The sequence below is a fragment of the Aquarana catesbeiana genome, linkage group LG02, assembly GCF_042186555.1.
Source record: "Aquarana catesbeiana isolate 2022-GZ linkage group LG02, ASM4218655v1, whole genome shotgun sequence".
Lineage (NCBI taxonomy): Eukaryota > Metazoa > Chordata > Amphibia > Anura > Ranidae > Aquarana > Aquarana catesbeiana.
In genome coordinates, this window is record NC_133325.1 from 128,724,706 (window position 1) to 128,743,218 (window position 18,513).

The 18,513-nt window shown below is 41.6% G+C and overlaps 1 protein-coding gene across 3 annotated transcripts in view; it reads left to right on the plus strand.

Annotated features, from left to right (window-relative positions):
- ZDHHC20 (zDHHC palmitoyltransferase 20) overlaps positions 1 to 10,191 on the plus strand; it is a 158,586-nt gene extending 148,395 nt beyond the window's left edge. For all 3 annotated transcript variants that reach the window (XM_073613446.1, XM_073613445.1, XM_073613447.1), the window contains one exon: positions 1,615 to 10,191. The gene's annotated coding sequence lies outside the window, so the exon portion shown is untranslated. The remainder of the gene's footprint in view (positions 1 to 1,614) is intronic.
- Positions 10,192 to 18,513: the final 8,322 nt, after the last annotated feature.

Below are 18,513 nucleotides of genomic sequence, written 5' to 3' on the forward strand. Positions count from 1 at the left end.
CATACCTACTGGGTTGTATAGCGGTAGACCAATGTTGTTTTAGGCCTGCATCCTTGGGAAACTGCATATTAGTTTTTGGCTAATATAGTCGCTACATTATTTAACTGTTGGACCAGCTAAATGACTCCAGAAGGAAGAGGCGGCCGGGTGAGGCAGGTACACCAAAACAAAAAGGTCCTTGAGCGCTAGAACTGACAGTCATTAAAAATCATGTCCATGTCACAAAAAATATGTGAAAAAATAGCTGGAACCCAGTGCAGCTGCTAACCACTGGAGAAAGTGGACAACAGAACATGGACAACAATTGCAGCGCTCAATGGGACCAGCATAAAAAGAACTTTACTATTAATGTGTTGAATCAAGTTAATTTATTGGATGTACGCTTGAATATTGACAGTTGTTTTTAAATATTCAAGCGTGCATCCAATAAATGAACTTGATTCAACACATTAATAGTAAAGTTCTTTTTATGCTGGTCCCATCGAGGCAGGTACACCACCCTTGGGTCCAGTGAACTGGTGGTGTTCACGTCTCCTGTTGAACCAATGGCATCAGTATCTGAGCCACTGTGGAGCCTGATCTCGGATCAAGCCTGGTTAGTAATTGGATGGGAGACTGCCTAGGAGTACCAGGGGCTGTAAGCTTTTTCCCTCCTAAGACGCCTTTCACACTGGGGTGTTTTTCAGACGCTTTAGCGTTAAAAAAAGCACCTGAAAGAAGCCTCATCTGCAATCCCAATGTGAAAGCCTGAGCCCTTTCACACTGGCAGTGCCTGAAAAACGCTGGTAAAGCGCTGCTTAAGACCCCTTTCACACTGGGTCCTTTTTCAGGCACTTTTCTGGCGCTGGCAGTGTGAAAGGGCTCAGGCCATCGCCTCACCCAGCCCGGTGGCAAAAACACAAAAGCGCTGCAAAGAAGCTGCCTGCAGGACTTTTTTGACGCCCTGCCAGAGCAGCGCCCCAGTGTGAAAGCACTCAGGCTTTTACATTAGGATTGCAGATGAGGGTTCTTACAGGCGCTTTACAGGCGCTTTTTTAAACGCTAAAGTGCCTGAAAAACGCCCCAGTGTGAAAGGGGTCGTAGGGAGGTGGGATTGTTCGCCCATGCTTCAATAACGCTTGAAAAATGCCGTTAAAACGCCCGCAGCGTTGCAGTAATTTTACCGCTAGCGCCACAAAAACGATGTAAAAACACAGTAATAGCGCTAAGGCGTTTTTAGGGCGTTTTTGAAGCACCTCAGTGTGAAAGGGCTCCATCTGTCAGTTTTTTGTGGCTGTCCCAATCACACCTGCCTTTCCCACTCTGCTTAACCTCTTAGTAACTGTAATACACATTTTTAAAGCTGACCTCCAGGCAAACAACTGTATATACAAATAAAACAGATATGAGGACTGACTATTGTCGAATTTTGGATTTTACATCACTTTCCATCCAGATGAAAGTGTTCAAAGGACCAATTGAGGGGGCCATTCGGTGATGCTGACAACAATGAAAACCTGAGAGGGGTTTTAACACGTTTTCCACTCCATCTAGTAGTAGAAAACATGTCTTTGATTTCTTGAATAGCAAGCATTTATGTGGTCAAATAAACTGCCCTTTTCTTGCTCCACACAGGCAGCCTGCTGCACACAATAGGCTGGAATACTATGGATCCTGGTGCCACGAGCCTTCATGCAAAACGTCCAGAGAGCAGTGTTTTCCCTGCACTGCCAAGATTGCCTCAGAAGCACCATGAAAAGATAACTGTTGCCTTAATATCCTCATAGTGCATTAATGCAACATAATCACCCTTTTACACATGGACTTTTATTGCATAGCAACTTTTTACTTAAACCTTATTTTATCTTCTCGACTTCAGTGTTTTGGTCTGCATCCAACTTTTACAATGCAATAACCCCCTTTTAAAGTATGTCTACATCGTCCTGTTTGAAGCAGTTATTGCCAAGACTTTATTATACAGGGGACCAGGCTGCATGGGGCTATGCCGAGGCCTGGCTTTTGTACCAGCACCGTCTCTGGTCAGAACCAAAAGGATATCTCTAATATGTGCTAGTTCTGAAAGGTCCTGACAGCCTTGCAAGTGGATAACTAGTACAAAGTTCATATGCATGAAGTCAAGACATTAATTTTGTGGACTCGACCAGTATTTAGGACTATACTGTCCTTGATTCATATGGAACCATTGACATGATCGGTATTGCCTCATGGTGGGCCTAACTTTTACAAGTTCATAACGAAGAAAAAGTTGCTTTAGCGTCCAGATTTTCCCTTTTTAAGGTTTTAGTCCAGGTTAGGAAATGGAGAGTCTGGTTGCTACGGATAACACACACCACCTCTCTTTACTACACGACGTCCTGGGAGGGCTGTTTATAAAACTGTAGTGACTGGGTGTTGCCTGTAGCAGCTAATCAGAGGTTTTTTGTAGGTTTGCTTTAGAAAATTGCTGTCTGGAACTCATTTTTTTTTTTTCTGCATGATTTTATGTTTCTGTAAACATTTTGTAATGTGTGCGCTAAATGCTCCGGCAGAAGTTGTATTATGTTTTGTTGCAGTTTGGCTGAGGAACCATCACTTATACAAGGTTCCAACGTTTTAGGAAAACCCATGAATGACCAATAGAATCTCCCTGAATCTCTAATTAGCTCAGACACTAGCTACGCTTGGAATTGATAGGATCTTCTGTGTGTTACAAAGCCCTGTATTGGAAAACGTTTGAAAAGAAATGGATTCCTGAGACCAGGGTTGGTTTGTGGCACAAGAAATAAATAAAAGCAGCGGTAAGTGGAACCATATCTACTAGATTAATTGAAAGTGGAAGACCCCTTTAAAGGACCAGTATTAGTAAAACGTTTATATAAATGAGTTGCTAATAACATCCATGTACATGTTTACGTAATTATATCTGCACAGAAAATTAGACTTGGACATTTCTGTAGTTTTGCTGCACAGCTTAGTGCTGTAAATTAGCTGGCATTTTAGAGTAAATGAGGCTTATCAATGACTATTTGTGGAGAGGAAGTCACCCATGTTCAGGAAAATATTATTCTGCTATATTCCACCTTCATTTTAAAGAGAACCTGTCAGTTGTGTCTGTCACAGATGAGGTTTTAGCACTGGAGGCTGCAATTACCCAGCTCCTGAGCAGCATTGTGTGCGGTGGCATGTCAGTCCCAGCACCCCTTCTGTATTTAGGTTTCAGTAATCCTCCAGCAATAACTAGGAGCCTTGTCTGTGACCGCTAACAGCAGTCATGAAGGATCCCCTTTAAAGCTCACCACACATTCATTTTAGAATTAAAAAAAAAAAATCAGGCCTTCAGACATTTCCCTGTGCACTTGACATGCCCTTCCACTTTCCCTTTTCAGAATAAAGCCGTTATAAAGGCCTTTTTTTTTTGTTTGTTTTTGTTAAAATAATAATCATGTTATAATTACCTGCTCTGTGCAGAGGTATTGCACAGAGCAGCTCAGAACCTCCTCTTCTGGGGTCCCCCGCTGGCACTCTTGGCTCTATCCTCTTCTGTCTGCCACCACAGAATGCTGCTTACAATAAGAGCAGTCATGTGGGCTCGCTCCTGAGCTGGGCTGTGTGCGTCCATAGATGCATACAGCTCGTCCCCGCCCTCCACTCTGCGCACAGGATTTGATTTACAGCAGCATAAGCCAAAGGCTTCCACTGCCTCGTCCAAAGCCTGGGAGAATGGGATTAGAGCTGCTACAGACTGGCACAGCACTGGATTGAGTGAGGAGGTGGGGGGATGGGGTAATACGGCTACTGGAATTTTTTTTTCTCTAATGCAAGGAATGCATTAAGGTTAAAAAAAATGTATTGGCTTTAGAACCCCTTTAGGGAGCAGTAGCTCAGTGATACACTGGTCTCCTGGTGCAGTTGTGTGCCAACCTAAGTGTGGGCCGTGTGTGAACTGTTCTTCCTCCCTTCTGTGTTGAGGAACATCTGTGCGTACCCTTTTTGCTTGTATTGGTGGTATAGCTGTCTGATACACCTATGGCAAGGGGGCAGGTACTTCCTCAAATACTAGAATTTATCTACATTTGTAAAAAAAAGTGTAACCGTGTTCCTGGACACCCAAAAATAATGGTTCCGTCCCCTACCAGCTATGTAAAATGGTATTTTTACAGCATGCACGTTAATATGCATTAGGGCAGCCCAATAGTTTAGGATGGGCTACCAATGCATGGTAATGGATAAATGAAAAGTCACTTCAGCATTGTGTAATGCATGCACCGCGTGTTGCACTGCAGCATGGCTGCATGTACTTCTGCATTAGACTCCCATTCTAAATTAATGGTGTGGCGTTACACCTCACAAATGCTGCACATTGCGGTAACATGCAATAAAACGCATTTCATCTCACACAGTGCTAATTTTGACGTAAAATTTTAATTTAGTTTTAGTCATAGTCTTTTGACTAAAATGCTATTTTAGTTTTAGTCGTATTTTAGTCATTTGAACTGTTTTTGTCATATTTTAGTTGACTAAAATCTCCAGTACATTATAGCTGACTAAAATCTAATGGGTTTAGTTAAATTGTAATGCAATATTTAATAGTTTCTTTAGAATTGCCAAACCTATTAGAGTTTTACTCCAGGAGTATATAATAACATGTTGTTATTTATGGTATTAAGGTTTGAACATGCACTACAGACACAGATTTAGCAGTTGATATATAACGCCTTTATATATAAAACAAGTTTCATAAATAAAAATATTGCTTTTTGACAAACAGAAATGCAACTTTAAAATATAAAAAAAAACCTGTAAACTCTATTGGCTGGAATGTCATTGCACATATTGCCTGAATATATTACCAATATTAAATACTAAGACAAAAAAAATAATAAAATACTTATTTATAGAAAAAGAAAAAATTTTCTTATAGCAGCTTAGTAAGATGCCACCTACTTATTCTTACGTGGTAGTGCAGAAGTGAAATACATGTTTAAACTTTATAGGCTGGTGCTGCTGCTGATTTAGAAAAGGCCAGCAGAGGGCGCCAAACAGATAGTGTGAATGAGTGTAATTTGTAGAATTGCATAGGCAAGGGAAAGGATTGATGGGAGCCTGCGTCTCTCAGCCAGTACAGCTTGCCAATAGAGTCAGGGGGCTGGGGCCTTAACAGATAGGGGGAGCTCTGAAGAAAGAGGAATTTCAGGTGGGTAAACGTCCCTCCCTCGTATTTTCTTTCAGTTTTTGTCAAATGACCTAATTTAATTTTTTTTTTTTTTTTTTTTTTTTACTTTTCATCACTGAAAACATGCAGCTGACAAAAATTATGATGAAAATCTTTTCGTAGACAAAATTAACACTGATCACGCATTACTGTAATACATAGGTGTGAATCCAGACTAAAAGACTTTCATATGAAGTAAGAGTTTATCAGGTCCAGCTTTAGCCCCAGGGCTCTATTGCTTTTTAGCTGTGCCTCTGCCAAAATGTTCCTATCCATGAATGTTATTAGAAACTCTGTAGTGGTCCTTTAAAGTGTCAAGCAGTGGCAAATGGTGCTGAAAAAAAATTTTTTTTGGGGGGGGGGGGCGCAAATAAACTCCTCCTGGTCCGCACTCACCCTACAAACGGAGCCGTCCCCTGATTCCCAGCGCCGCGGCTTCAGTGTTAGCACGGTCTTCTTTCCAGGTTTCAAATCTTCAGCCTCCTGTCCTGATTGGCTGGGCCGAGAAGCCAGAAACTAATGGCAAATATTGATTCGCTAAAACCACAAGTGGGAGGGTTTGGGGCACAGTGCCCTGTCTAAAACAAGCCAATCAGAGCCTCAGGCTTTTAATCACATGCTTGTAAAAAAAAAAAAAAAAAATAACGGACCTAATAGAAACCTATTAGTGCGGAGCCCCCCACAATGCACAGCTACACATGTAGAACAATTGATTTTTAAATAAATGATAATATCACTAACATTTTTTTAACTTTAAGATGTTAAAAAATGTTAGTGATATCAGTTATTTAAAAATAAATCATTCTATGATTAGATCATGCAAACTAGGGGGGCGGTGCCCCTTATGGACCGGCCGTCACTGGTGCCAAATGAGTTATGGCAGGGTTCTACGACCCCTTGCAACAATAAATGTTATACGTTTATATGTCTGTTGCCACAGTCCACTGCAAAGTGTGTATACATAGGAAAAGCACACTCCATACAGTGTACCATTCAAAGACTGGTTAAATCTTGGTATAAATGACTGTATGTCAATCTAATTATTTCCAGACAACAAGGGAAAACGCACAGATCCTCTGAAGCATTTTCTACCGGCAGCGCTTATTTATACTGCTTTTTATATTGTTTTATAAATTGTATTATGCCGCAAGATTTTACATAATCCAACAAACCATTACATTTTTTATGAGCAGATTTCCATCATACTTTTACATTTTTATAACAGTTTCTGGTATTTAGAACGTAATCAATTTGATGTCCAAGTGTTAATCATTAAATAAGGAAGAAACCTGAAGTTTGGAAAACTCTGAAGGGTTCTGAATGTGTTGATGCAGAATGGTTCCCAGGTGACTGGATTGCAGAATATATCGTTGATGAAACAGTGCTGGTCAACTCTCTAAAGAGCTTATAGTAAAGGCAGTGGTGGTGTGTAAAGTGCAGGAGCCTATAGATACCAATCCTATTTCAGATTATTGTATTCCGCCCATACAAAGTTCATTTTCTACCTGTAACTAGGGACTGCTGCACTTTGCCCTCTTGAATGGGGTTGGTTGATCCTCATCTCCCAATCTTATTTTGATGTTTTAAATATAAGTTTTACCAGATATCATCTTTGTTTTGTGTTATTGCCATCAGTTACTATATAGAGAGATCTCTATACATCGCTTCAAAGAGTGACCTACCTGTGGCTATTACAAATGAGTCTCTTACTAATTTTTAATAACATTTTTAACATTAATATAAATGTAGCAGGTGGAATGAGACTCTGGGGTTTGTGTGTATGGATTGGAGTAATACTGTGAGCTATGGTGAGGAGATTGACTTTTGGGCCCCGTAGAAATATAAATATATGTAAAGAATGTATTACAAATAAGGATGGGATTATGGGAGTTGAATAAGTCCACTGGCACCCACACATTGACTGATTTAGGTGGACTAAAGGCTCGAAGTTCTCGCTGAACTGGAAGAATTTCGATCCGTCAATGAATTTGATGCATCGATTGCCTTCAGTACAATCAGGCTGTCAGATTTATTTTTTTTTCATGCGATCACTGCCAACGGCTTTATCAGCCAGCAGTTATCATTGTATTCTAAAAGCTGGGAAACCTCCCACTGTCAGAATACAATAGCTCCGCGGGAGGGATTCCCCGATCAACACATTCAGTGTTGATCGAGGAATCTAGCAATTTTTTTTCCTTCAGACCGTGGCTGAAGGAAAGAAAATTGGGTAATGTATGACCTGCCTAACAAGTTTTAGGTTTAAAAAAAAAAACAAGCCATGTTGCTGTGGGCAAAATCACTATTAAACAATAGCTTTAACAACCACTTTATTTTACAACTGGATCTAAGATGGTTTACAGTAAATGATACAAATCAAATCCTGCAGAAAGTACACCATTTCATGGTTTGAGGTGTTTAGGATCCAGGCAGAGTGGTCTCCTCCAAAATGTTTGGCTTAGCCCTAGTGTGGTAAACTTTACTCAATAGCAATGTCTAGGAATTTTCCAAACTGGAGCAGACAGATTCTGGGACAGCTGTTCCTAGCAACCAACCAGCTTCTGTCTTTCATTTTCAAAGCTTAAAGTGGTATTATACTCAGTTCTACCACTTGTAACTACAGGAAAGCCTATAGTAAGGCTTACCTGTAGGTACTGTTCATATCTCCTAAACGTGCACGTTAACGGCGCATGTGCTTTGAAGGGCCAGCATATACAATGCCAGACCTTCAGAGCCTGTGCCATAAACGGCGGCACCCGCACGCATGCGTGAGAGTGACAGCATCGCGCCCCCGGCCCTTCATGTTGCCGGAGGACTCAAACCCAGAAGGAAAAGCAGAAGAAGATGTCAGCCATCTCGGCGGTGACAACGCAGTACTGGAGGGCTTCGTTCTAAGGTAAGTCTTGCATAATGTGCTAGTATGCTATGCATACTAGCACATTATGACATTGCCTTGCAGGGAATTTTTTTTTTCAACGACTGCGGTTTACTACCGCATTAACTGAACAAGCTGAAGATTGGCTACCAAACAATTGGCATTGGCTACCAAACAATCTCACCAATGTTCATCCAAGACTGAGTAATCACTGTTGTTTTTTTTGCCATTTAATAAAAGGTGCAATTGTTCACAAAGGAGCAAAATATGGTAATACTTTTATTAAGATATTGATGAGACTGTACACCTTTTATATAGTACTTTGAGAACAACTGAGCATGAAGGCGTCTCTTATTTCCAATGCTGGGATGGTAGTAGAAAGGTCAGAGGCCTTGATTGCTAAATCTGGAAAAAGAAGTACATTGTTGCTATTTTTTTATTTTTTTTATTTTTTTATTTTTTTATCTATTGTGGAGGAGGTTCTTGATTTGGAGCTGCTGTTTGTTGGCTACTCTCAAGAATGTAACTCTTGCTATTTAGGTAAGGAGGTCTTGCCTACTACCAATATGTGTGTGGTGTATTTAAGTGTGTACGTATGTGTATATGTGTGTTTGTGTGTGTGTGTGTGTGTATATATATATATATATATATATATATATATATATATATATATATATATATATATATATATATATATATATACGCACACACAATTATACACTTTCTAATTAAGTGGATGTTTTTATAGCAGCTGGAGGTTTTGCTTTAAAGCCGGTGTGAACCTCAGTCATAAAAAATATCCCTCTATAGTGCGTACTTGTTTCATTTAAAAGAACTAAGTGTCATTTCTGACTGCTGCTTTGTTCCTCTGTTATCGGCATGAGTCACCTCTGACAAGTATCCCTGACACCAAGCGAAAAATGGTGACAGGAGGGACCTCCAGCTGATTTAACAGCCTCAGCTCTGTTGCTGTGAGCTGTGTGAAGGGGGTGTGTCCCTTGCTTCCAATCAGCTGTTAGAGCTCTCCTCACTAAGCTCTGTAGAGTGTAACTTCAGCTCTCTGAGCCTTTTTTTCTGAACTCTGACAAGCTTTAACATTCAGCACTTTGAATGGATGTAGAGAAGAAAGGGCTGCAGATAGACGGGTACAACCTATGTAGGAGGATTTGTCTCCTCTCCATCACCTGAGGCCAGTCAAATCACTGGATATATGTAAGGGTTTACAACCCCTTTAAGGCAGGGGTATGTAACTTGTGGATCAGAACTCCAAATGGGATCCTAGAAATTAGTTTCGGGGTCCTCTAATTATCACGTTCTGATTGATTTGTTTGGCAACATTATTTGGCATCTCAAAATAACGGGAAAACGGACAGATGGAATGAAGAAAAATATTACGTTGACAACTGTACCCCCATGTTAAATTAAAAATGGGTTTAAGCACCACTTTTTTAGTGCGCAGCTTTTAAGGATCTCCATCATGGACCTCCACTAGTGTTGGTGAATCATCTAGTCTCAAGTGGGATTCTTAGAACATTGGTTGAACTATTCTTGTATGAATATACAAAATGTACTTTGCTCAGTTTCTTTTTTTTTTTTTTTTTAAATGGCCCCATCAGTATTCTTACTTGTGTGGCGGCACCTGCTGCAACAGGAAACTTGGTGATAATGATGAGTGATTAGTTGGGTAAAGGAGTGAAGCTGCCACCAACCATGTGTGCCAACTTATTCTACTAAAGTATTTACAACTACGCTTCGTACAAAAAAAAAAAAAAAATTGTACACCCCATACAAAAAAATAAATAAATACTTTGTTCTGGTAGAATTTCTTTTATTCTGAAAAGAAGTCTAAGACCAGTTCAAGCATGGGTCAACAACTGTGCTCATACATGTTCTTTTTACATCCACTGACAATATGTCACACCAGAAAAGTGTCATATGATAAAAGGTAATGTTCTGGGCTATGACAGTATAGCGGTTTTACAGCCAGTGCTGCAGTCCACAACAAATTATTTTACTCTGACCAGGTGCAATACTGTAACATTCCTCTTTGGTTATTGTATATCATGCTGTGTTTTATGTATCATATCCATGCTGTATGTGTTTTTATGTATAAATAGCTTTTACTTATTGTCTGGATTCTTTAATTTCATCTTTTGTTGGCTGTTGGCTTTATGGACGTCTGTCCCTGACACCCAGTGATAACATATTGTGTGATGTCACCAGTATCAAAATGCCAATCTAATGTAAATTATTCAATTTTAGTAATGAGTTGGAACATTGATTATGCACCTGGCCAGCATACAGTGTTAAGAGAAGTAACCAGGGTCTAGGACATGATTACTTTCTATTTAATAATGAAATTAGGTAAATTTAAACCCCAAAACAAAAAATGTAATATACACTATATGACCAAAAGTATTGTGATGCCTGCCTTTATATGCACATGAACTTTAATGACATCCCAGTCTTAGTTCGGAGGGTTCAATATTGAGTTGGCCCACACTTTGCAGCTATAACAGCTTCAACTCTTCTGGGAAGGCTGTCCACAAGGTTTAGGAGTGTGTCTATGAGAATGTTTGACCATTTTTCCAGAAGCGCATTTGTGAGGTCAGGCACTGATGTTGGATGAGAAGGCCTGGCTCACGTCTCTGCTCTAATTCATCCCAAAGGTGTTCTATCGGGGTGAGGTCAGAACTCTGTGCAGGCCACTCAAGTTCCTCCAACCCAAACTCTCTCGTCCATGTTTTTATAGACCTTGCTTTGTGCACTGGTGCGCAGTCATGCTGGACTGTTCCCACAAAGTTGGGAGCATGAAATTGTCTTTGTATGCTGATGCCTTAAGAGTTCCCTTCACAAGAACTAAGGGGCCAAGCCCAACCCCTGAAAAACAACCTCACACATAATCCACCCTCCACCAAATGATTTGGATTAGTACACAAGGCAAGGTCCATAAAGACATGGAGGAACTTTACTGACCTGCACAGAGTTCTGACCTCAACCTGATAGAACACCTTTGGGATGAATTAGAGCAGAGACGTGAGCCAGGCCTTCCTTGTCCAACATCAGTGCCTGACTGAAGCATGAAATGCTCTAGAATTTCCTGGTAGAGAGCTGCTCTGACTTTGGACATGATAAAACACAGTGGACAAACACCAGCAGATGATATGGCTCCCAGAATCATCAAGGACTGTGGAAAATGTTGCATTTCATTTGGAAATCAAGGTCCCAGAGTCTGGAGAAAGAGTGGAGAGGCACAGAGTCCAAGTTGCATGAGATCCAGTGTGAAGTTTCCAGAGTCAGTGATGTTTTGGGGAGCCATGTCATCTGCTGGTGTTGCTCCACTGTGTTTTATCAAGTCCAAAGTCAGTGCAGCCCTCGACTAGGAAATTCTAGAGCACTTCATGCTTCTCTCTGCTGACCAGCTTTATTGAGATGCTGATTTCATTTTCCAGCAGGACTTGACACCTGCCCACACTGCCAAATATACCAATACCTGGTTTAATGATCATGGTATCACTGTGCTTGACTGGACAGCAAACTCACCTGACCTAAACTCCATAGAGAATCTGTGGGATATTGTCAAGAGGAAGATGAGAGACACCCAAGAATGCAGAGGAGCTGAAGGCTGCTAGCAAAGCAACCTGGGCTTCCATAACACCTCAGCAGTGCCACAGGCTGATCACCTCCATACCACACCGCATTGATGCAGTAATTCATGCAAAAGGAGCCTCGACCAAGTATTGAGTGCATACTATACTGTACATGGACATACTTTTCAATAAGCCAACATTTCTGTATTAGTAAAAAAAAAAATCCTCTTCTCTATTGGTCTTATGTAATAATCTAATCTTCTGAGATACTGAATTGTGGGTTTTCACTAGCTGTAAACCATAATCATTAAAATGAAAAGAAAGAAATGCTTGAAATATATCACTCTGTGTGTAACACATCCATATAAAATGAGTTTCACTTTTTTTAATTGAATTACTGAAATAAATTAACTTTTTGATGATATTCTAATTTTATGAGATGTACCTGTGTGTATATAAAAAAAAAAACTGGATAAACCCGAAAGTGCTTTTTTCTAATCACTGAGTGAGATGTGAGGGGACGCTCATAGGGTTCAATGTAATGTGCAATGGTGTTTACATATTCCTTTAAAGCAATACTTCTATATTCATATTAGAGTACAATGTGCCATAGTAAAATAGAAACAATCCATATACATAATAATTGTGAACAAAACAGTGAGAAATTAATAAAAAGTTTATAGCAAAAAAGTCCTAGTGAATATGACTCTTCTGTGCTGATTATCTTCTAAGTGGCATCATTAGTGAACAGTCCACGACCAACTGGAATTAATACACCCAATGTGCTTCCATATGTGGGTTCTGCTTACCAGATAGAGGTGACCTCTTTAATTAAAAAGCAGGCCAAGTAACACTTTTAGCAAGATAAACTTGCTGCAATGAAGGAGACTGTTGAGGCAAAATCCCTCTTCCGCAAGACCATGGATGGGGTATGTGAGAAAAGATAAAAAGGGAAACCAATGGTGTAATCCTATTTATTAAAACATAAAGTATAAAGACCAGGGCAAGTGACTGCTTACATATATTGTGCCTTAGCCCGGCACTGAGGCTGTTCTCGTGTGTCTGGATCTAATGGTGCCTCCTGGGTCGCACTCGTTGCTGGCGTGCGTTCCACCGCCCAGCATGATCAACCAAGGGGACCGGAAGTAGCGCGACCAAGAAGCGCCTCAACGTACGTTTTATATTGCTTTATATTGCTTGTTCTTGGTCACTTTTTTTTTCTTTCCCTTTATCTTTTCTCACATACCCCATCCATGGTCTTGCGGAGGAGGGATTTTGCCTCAACAGTCTCCTTCATTGCAGCAAGTTTATCTTGCTAAAAGCGTTACTTGACCTGCTTTTTAATTTATGAAGTCACTTCTATCTGGTAAGCAAACCCCACATATGGAGCACATTGGGTGTATTAATTCCAGTTGGTGGTGGACTGTTCACTAATGATGCCACTTAGAAGATAATCAGCACAGAAGAGTCATATTCGCTAGGACTTTTTTTGCTATCAACTTTTTATTAATTTCTCACTATTTTGTTCACAATTATTATGTATATGGATTGTATCTATTTTACTATGGCACATTGAACTCTAATATGAATATAGAAGTATTGCTTTATAGGAATACGTAAACAACATTGCACATTACATTGAACCCTAAAAAAACTTATGGTAGTTAAACAGTAAATTTATTATAGTGGTCTATTCAGTAATCCAAAACACGGTACAACTAAGGAGGAAAGAGGGACAGTCCTTACAAATGAGAGGTAACTGGATTCTATGCATTGATGAAGCCCATCTATACTTACCTTTCTGGCTGCCTCTTTACTGCTCCCCAACCACTGTGGACATTCCTGCCACACACACAGTGGTCCTATGTATGTATGTACTGTGACATACTGAAGCAGAGCATGATCCCCTGCCTTCAGAGACTGGGTTGCAGGGCAGTATTCCAACATAACGACCACAAATGCACCTCCAAGATGACCACTGCCTTGCTAAAGAAGCTGAGGGTAAAGGCAATGGACTGGCCAAGCATATCTCCAGACCTAAACCCTATTGCATAAGGTTTCTAACATCCGCCAGATCTGTGATGTCATGGAGGAGTGAAAGAGGACTCCAGTGACAACCTGTGAAGCTCTGGTGAACTCCATGCCCAAAAGGGTTAAGGCAGTGCTGGAAAATAATGGTGGCCACACAAAATATTGACACTTTGGGCCCAATTTGGACATTTTCACTTAGGGATGTACTCGCTTTTGTTGCCAGCGGTTTAGACATTAATGGCCATGTGTTGAGTTATTTTGAGGGGACAGCAAATTTACACTGTTATATAAGCTGTACACTCACTACTTTTCATTGTAGCAAAGTGTAATTTCTTCAGTGTTGTCACATAAAAAGATATAATAAAATATTTACAAAAATGTGAGGTGTGTACTCACTTTTGTGAGATACTGTGTGTGTGTGTGTATATATATATATATATATATATATATATATATATATATATATTTTGTGTGTGTGTGTGTATATACTATAAATTATAATTTATAAATACTGTTTTTCCCTTTTTTATAAGTGATCACATATCCTCAGTTCTCAGCCGCAAAGGGGGCTTAGTGAGCAAGAGGATGGCTGTGTATGTGGGGGTGAGGGGGTCAGAACAAGGCTGATCATTGAAGCAGAGCAGGCTGAGATCCCAGCACAGCTAGAAAACTGTCCACCCTGTGCTCTACTGCCTAGTGTGGTCAGTTTTTGATCAGAAAGCAGAGGGACTGGCAGGAACACCAGGGATTTCACATAAAGGAAGCATAAGGCCCCTTTCACACAGGCGGACCATTTAGGTCCACCTGTCAGTTTTTTAGGCGGACCTGAACGGACGCTCCATACAGGTCTATGGAGTGACATGTCTGCTGACATCTGACCCGCTAAAGTGTGACGGATGGAAACCCTATTTTTCCATCCGTCTGGTGGATCGGATGAAAACAGACTCTACGGTCTGTCTTCATCCGGTCCCCCATAGGAGGAGAGCAACGTTCTGACAGGTCGGTCCCTGCACAGTGTGCAGAGACACGCCTGTCATCTGCCTGCTCAGCGGGGATCGGCGGAGCGATCCCCGCTGAGCAAAGCCCATACACGGACGCGTCCGTGTGAAAGTGGACTTACAAATAGAATCGAGAGAACAAGCAATAAACGGTACAGTGGGCGCATATCAGGAATATGAAATTATTCGGTTTACATATTCTGTAAGCACAGTTCAGCTAAAGCAGACAAATATGGTCAAAAACATAAAAATAATTGCAGTGGGATATAGTCATTAGCATATTTTTTTTTTAATTGTACAAGAATAATCTATTCAGTAAAATTATCTGGTTAGAAATTTGAAGTGCTTGTTTTTCAATGAGCTGATAAGGCTCATTGTTTTCCACTCTTTTGAACCACTGTTGAATTGTTGGCAGTGTGGAAGTTTTTCACAATGTTGGGATGCAGAAATGTGCAGCATTTACCAGATTGCGTATTACTCACTTTTTTTATCAATTGTTACCAGAATTGAATTATGATAATGGAGGAAAAACTGAAGTGACGTATGAATCGTTCTTTCTGTGTCTCCCTGTACTTGTGTCCAGAAATTACATCATTACTTTTAACCGGGGGTCAGCAGCAGGTTGATCATGATCAGTTGTGACCATGTGATGGGTAAATCATGTCCCTGTAATGCCGACCCGCTGTCAGAAGTGCTTTACTTATATATGCAGAGTGGGGCAGAGAAGTGGCAGCATGACACACCTATCTGTCCTGTCTCTGGTCCCTACCATCCGCCTTTCATATCCATTCCAGATGCTTGTATGTGATGTCACATGCAAGTACCTGGGATGAACGCAAGAGGTGGATCCATGGAGGCAGGTGCTGCAATATCTTGCTGCTTATTCCCTGGGTCATTCTGCATAAGGGAGAGGAAAAAGAGAGACATAATAGTAGAAAGCCTACTCAGCATGTAAGGGGCATGCTATATACAAGGGGATACTGGCAGCTTGGCACAGGGAGAGATGTTGGTGCACATAGATCTGCTCTTGATCATAGACATAACAAGTGTCAAAAAATCTAAAGTGCCCATTTTGAAGGCTTATATGCAAGTAACTGGGCATATAATGGTTATGGGGGTCCGGGTACTGCCGTGGGGGACATGTATCAATGAAAAAAGTTTGTAAAAAAGTTTTTTTAAATGAGCAGTGATTTATTGATGCTTAAAGTGAAAGCATAAAAAATCCTCTCAATATAGTGCTTGAGGGGTCCCCTTAGATCACATGTAAAGTGGCGCATCTGTACTGTGTGTAGAAGCTGCTGCAGCAATAATTGCATTTATAAAGCCAAAAAAATTACATTTTCCATGCAAGCTTTCTTTATTTTGTAAGCAACTGCTTGGGGAGCCAGTCTGTATGATGAGGCCACAATGTAGTGCACTGGGAACAAGATTAGAGATTTTTGATAAATTCTGGCGTCTCTTCCACAAACTTTGGATAGAAGTAACAGGTGTGAAAAAATTGGTCTTTGGGTGTCGGTGGCGCCTTCACACCGTAACCTTATAGAGGTAGTCTTGATGAAAGCAAGAATTTGCTTTGCTGTCAAAAATTGCAATGATATGCACCTGTCAAACAGGTGTGGAAAAATTGGTCTTTGGGTGTTAATTGTGCCTATGAAACCTACAACAAAAACATTTTTCCACATGAAATCAACACTCACAACTCTAGGCAGCCTAAAAGTCCTGCAGAGATTCCACATCCCAAAAACACTTAATCAGCATCAGGGCTTTATAGCTGCTGGTAATCCAGGACTGATTCATTTTGATAACTGTCAGACGGTCCACAGAGTCTGTGGACAGAAGCGTTCTATTATCAGCAACAAAACCTCCGCACTGAATGCCCGTTCTGAAAGCACGCTGGATGCAAGGCAGCCCAGCAGCTCAATTGCATACTGGGCAAGTTCTGGCCAGTGGTCTATTCTCATGACCCAGTAAGCCAGTGGATCGTCGACTTGAAAGCTCTCCATCTCTGTTTTCGCCCCTAGATAATCATTCACCATGTGATGCAGACACTGTCAATGGGATGTGGAAGCTGACAGCCCTGGGCGGTGAGGACTAAAAAAATTGTGAAATGCATCACTTAGGCAGCCGCCTGTCAGAAACCATGAAATCAGACCGAGACAGAAGTACAGTTAAATCACACTTGTTTAATAATAAAAGTAAACGGAACAAACATAGTCAAAACATAGCCAGAGTTCAGGAACCATAACGGATAGTCACACAAGCCAAACGTCAGGGAGCCGGAGATGAGCGTAGTAAAACAGCAAGCAGGATCGGGAGCCAGATGGGATGTCAGCCAAGCAAGTCTTTTAACAGGAATGCAGAAGAGCGTCTACCTCCTCCTCAACGACCCCTCCCCCTTGGAGGACCACCAGGCTTGAGGGGAAAACGTCTATGGAAATCGGAGGACAGGGGCATGTACGTCCGAGGATGAGACCCAAGAGCGTTCCTCCAGAATGTACCCCTTCCAATGCACCAGGTACTGTATGCGCCCCACGGAACCTACGGAAGTCATCAATGGACTGTACTTCATACTCCTCATGATTCTCAACCTGTACAGGGAACGCCCCAACCTTGAGGTCCTGTCACGGACAGAGCTTAGGTGGCGTTGTTTCGTCCTCAGTTGTCCAGAAGGATAAGCCCCTGGTTTCGGTCACCCTTTCTTGGGCTGAATCCTCCGTCGAGATACAGGCTCTACTCGACTCGGGAGTTGCAGGCCATCAGGCTCCCGCCTCGAGTATTACCTCTATAAGAGGTATGTCTGGCTCCATTCCGCTTCCCCAGTGATTTGGGGGTGATCCGGTTCAATGCAGAAGGTTTCTCAACCAGGTTGAGATGCTGCCCCAGGCGTTTCCCATAGACAGAAGCAAAGTAGGTTTCATGATATCTTTGCTTTCTGAGAGAGCCTTGGCCTGGGCAACCCTCTATGGGAAACGCAAAAACCTGTTGTCTTGAGTTACCCTGAGTTTGTGCTCCTTTAAAAGGGTATTTGACATTCCTGCACGCTCCGCTTCTGCTGAAAAGTGCCTCATGTCCATCAAACAGTACAAGTACAAGAACTGTTGCCTACTACACCATTGAATTCCGTACTCTGGCAGCAGAGGTTGCTTGGAACAATGAGGCCCTCGTGGCTGCTTTTTCTCATGGTCTCTCGGATTCCATCAAGGATGAGATAGCAGCCCGAGATATACTCACTGAGCTGAAGTAGTTGATCACGCTTGCAATCCTCATTGACTCCAGACTCAGAGAGAGACTCTCTTTTAAGGAGCGCTTGCGGAAGCCTCCTGTACATTTGCCTCCGAGCTTTGCAGTCACACTGAGTTGTCCGTCGAGATACAGGCTCTAATCGACTCTGGGGCTGCAGGCCTGTTCATTGATGCTGCCTTTGTATCGCAACACTCGATTCCGCTGCAGCTGCGTGACACTGCACTTGCCATTGTGGCTCTTGACGGTAGACCCCTACAGCCTGCCCATGTGACTCATGAGACGGTTCCGTTGTCCATGGCCATAAGGGGCTCTTCACCATGAGATAATCCAATTCCAAGTCCCTGGAGAGCCACCACACAGATGTCTGTCATGTGCTTCAGTAACTAAGAGAGAACAATCTCTATTGTAAATTGGAGAAGTGCGAGAGAAACTTTCTGCAGTCCTACAGTGGCCCCGACCTGTGGGTTTACGTCCTCTGCAACGTTTCCTGGGCTTTGCCAACTATTATCGGAAGTTTATTCGTAACTTCTCATCTCTGGTCAAGCCCCTGACTGATATGCCTAGAAAGGACGGTAACCCACAGAGTTG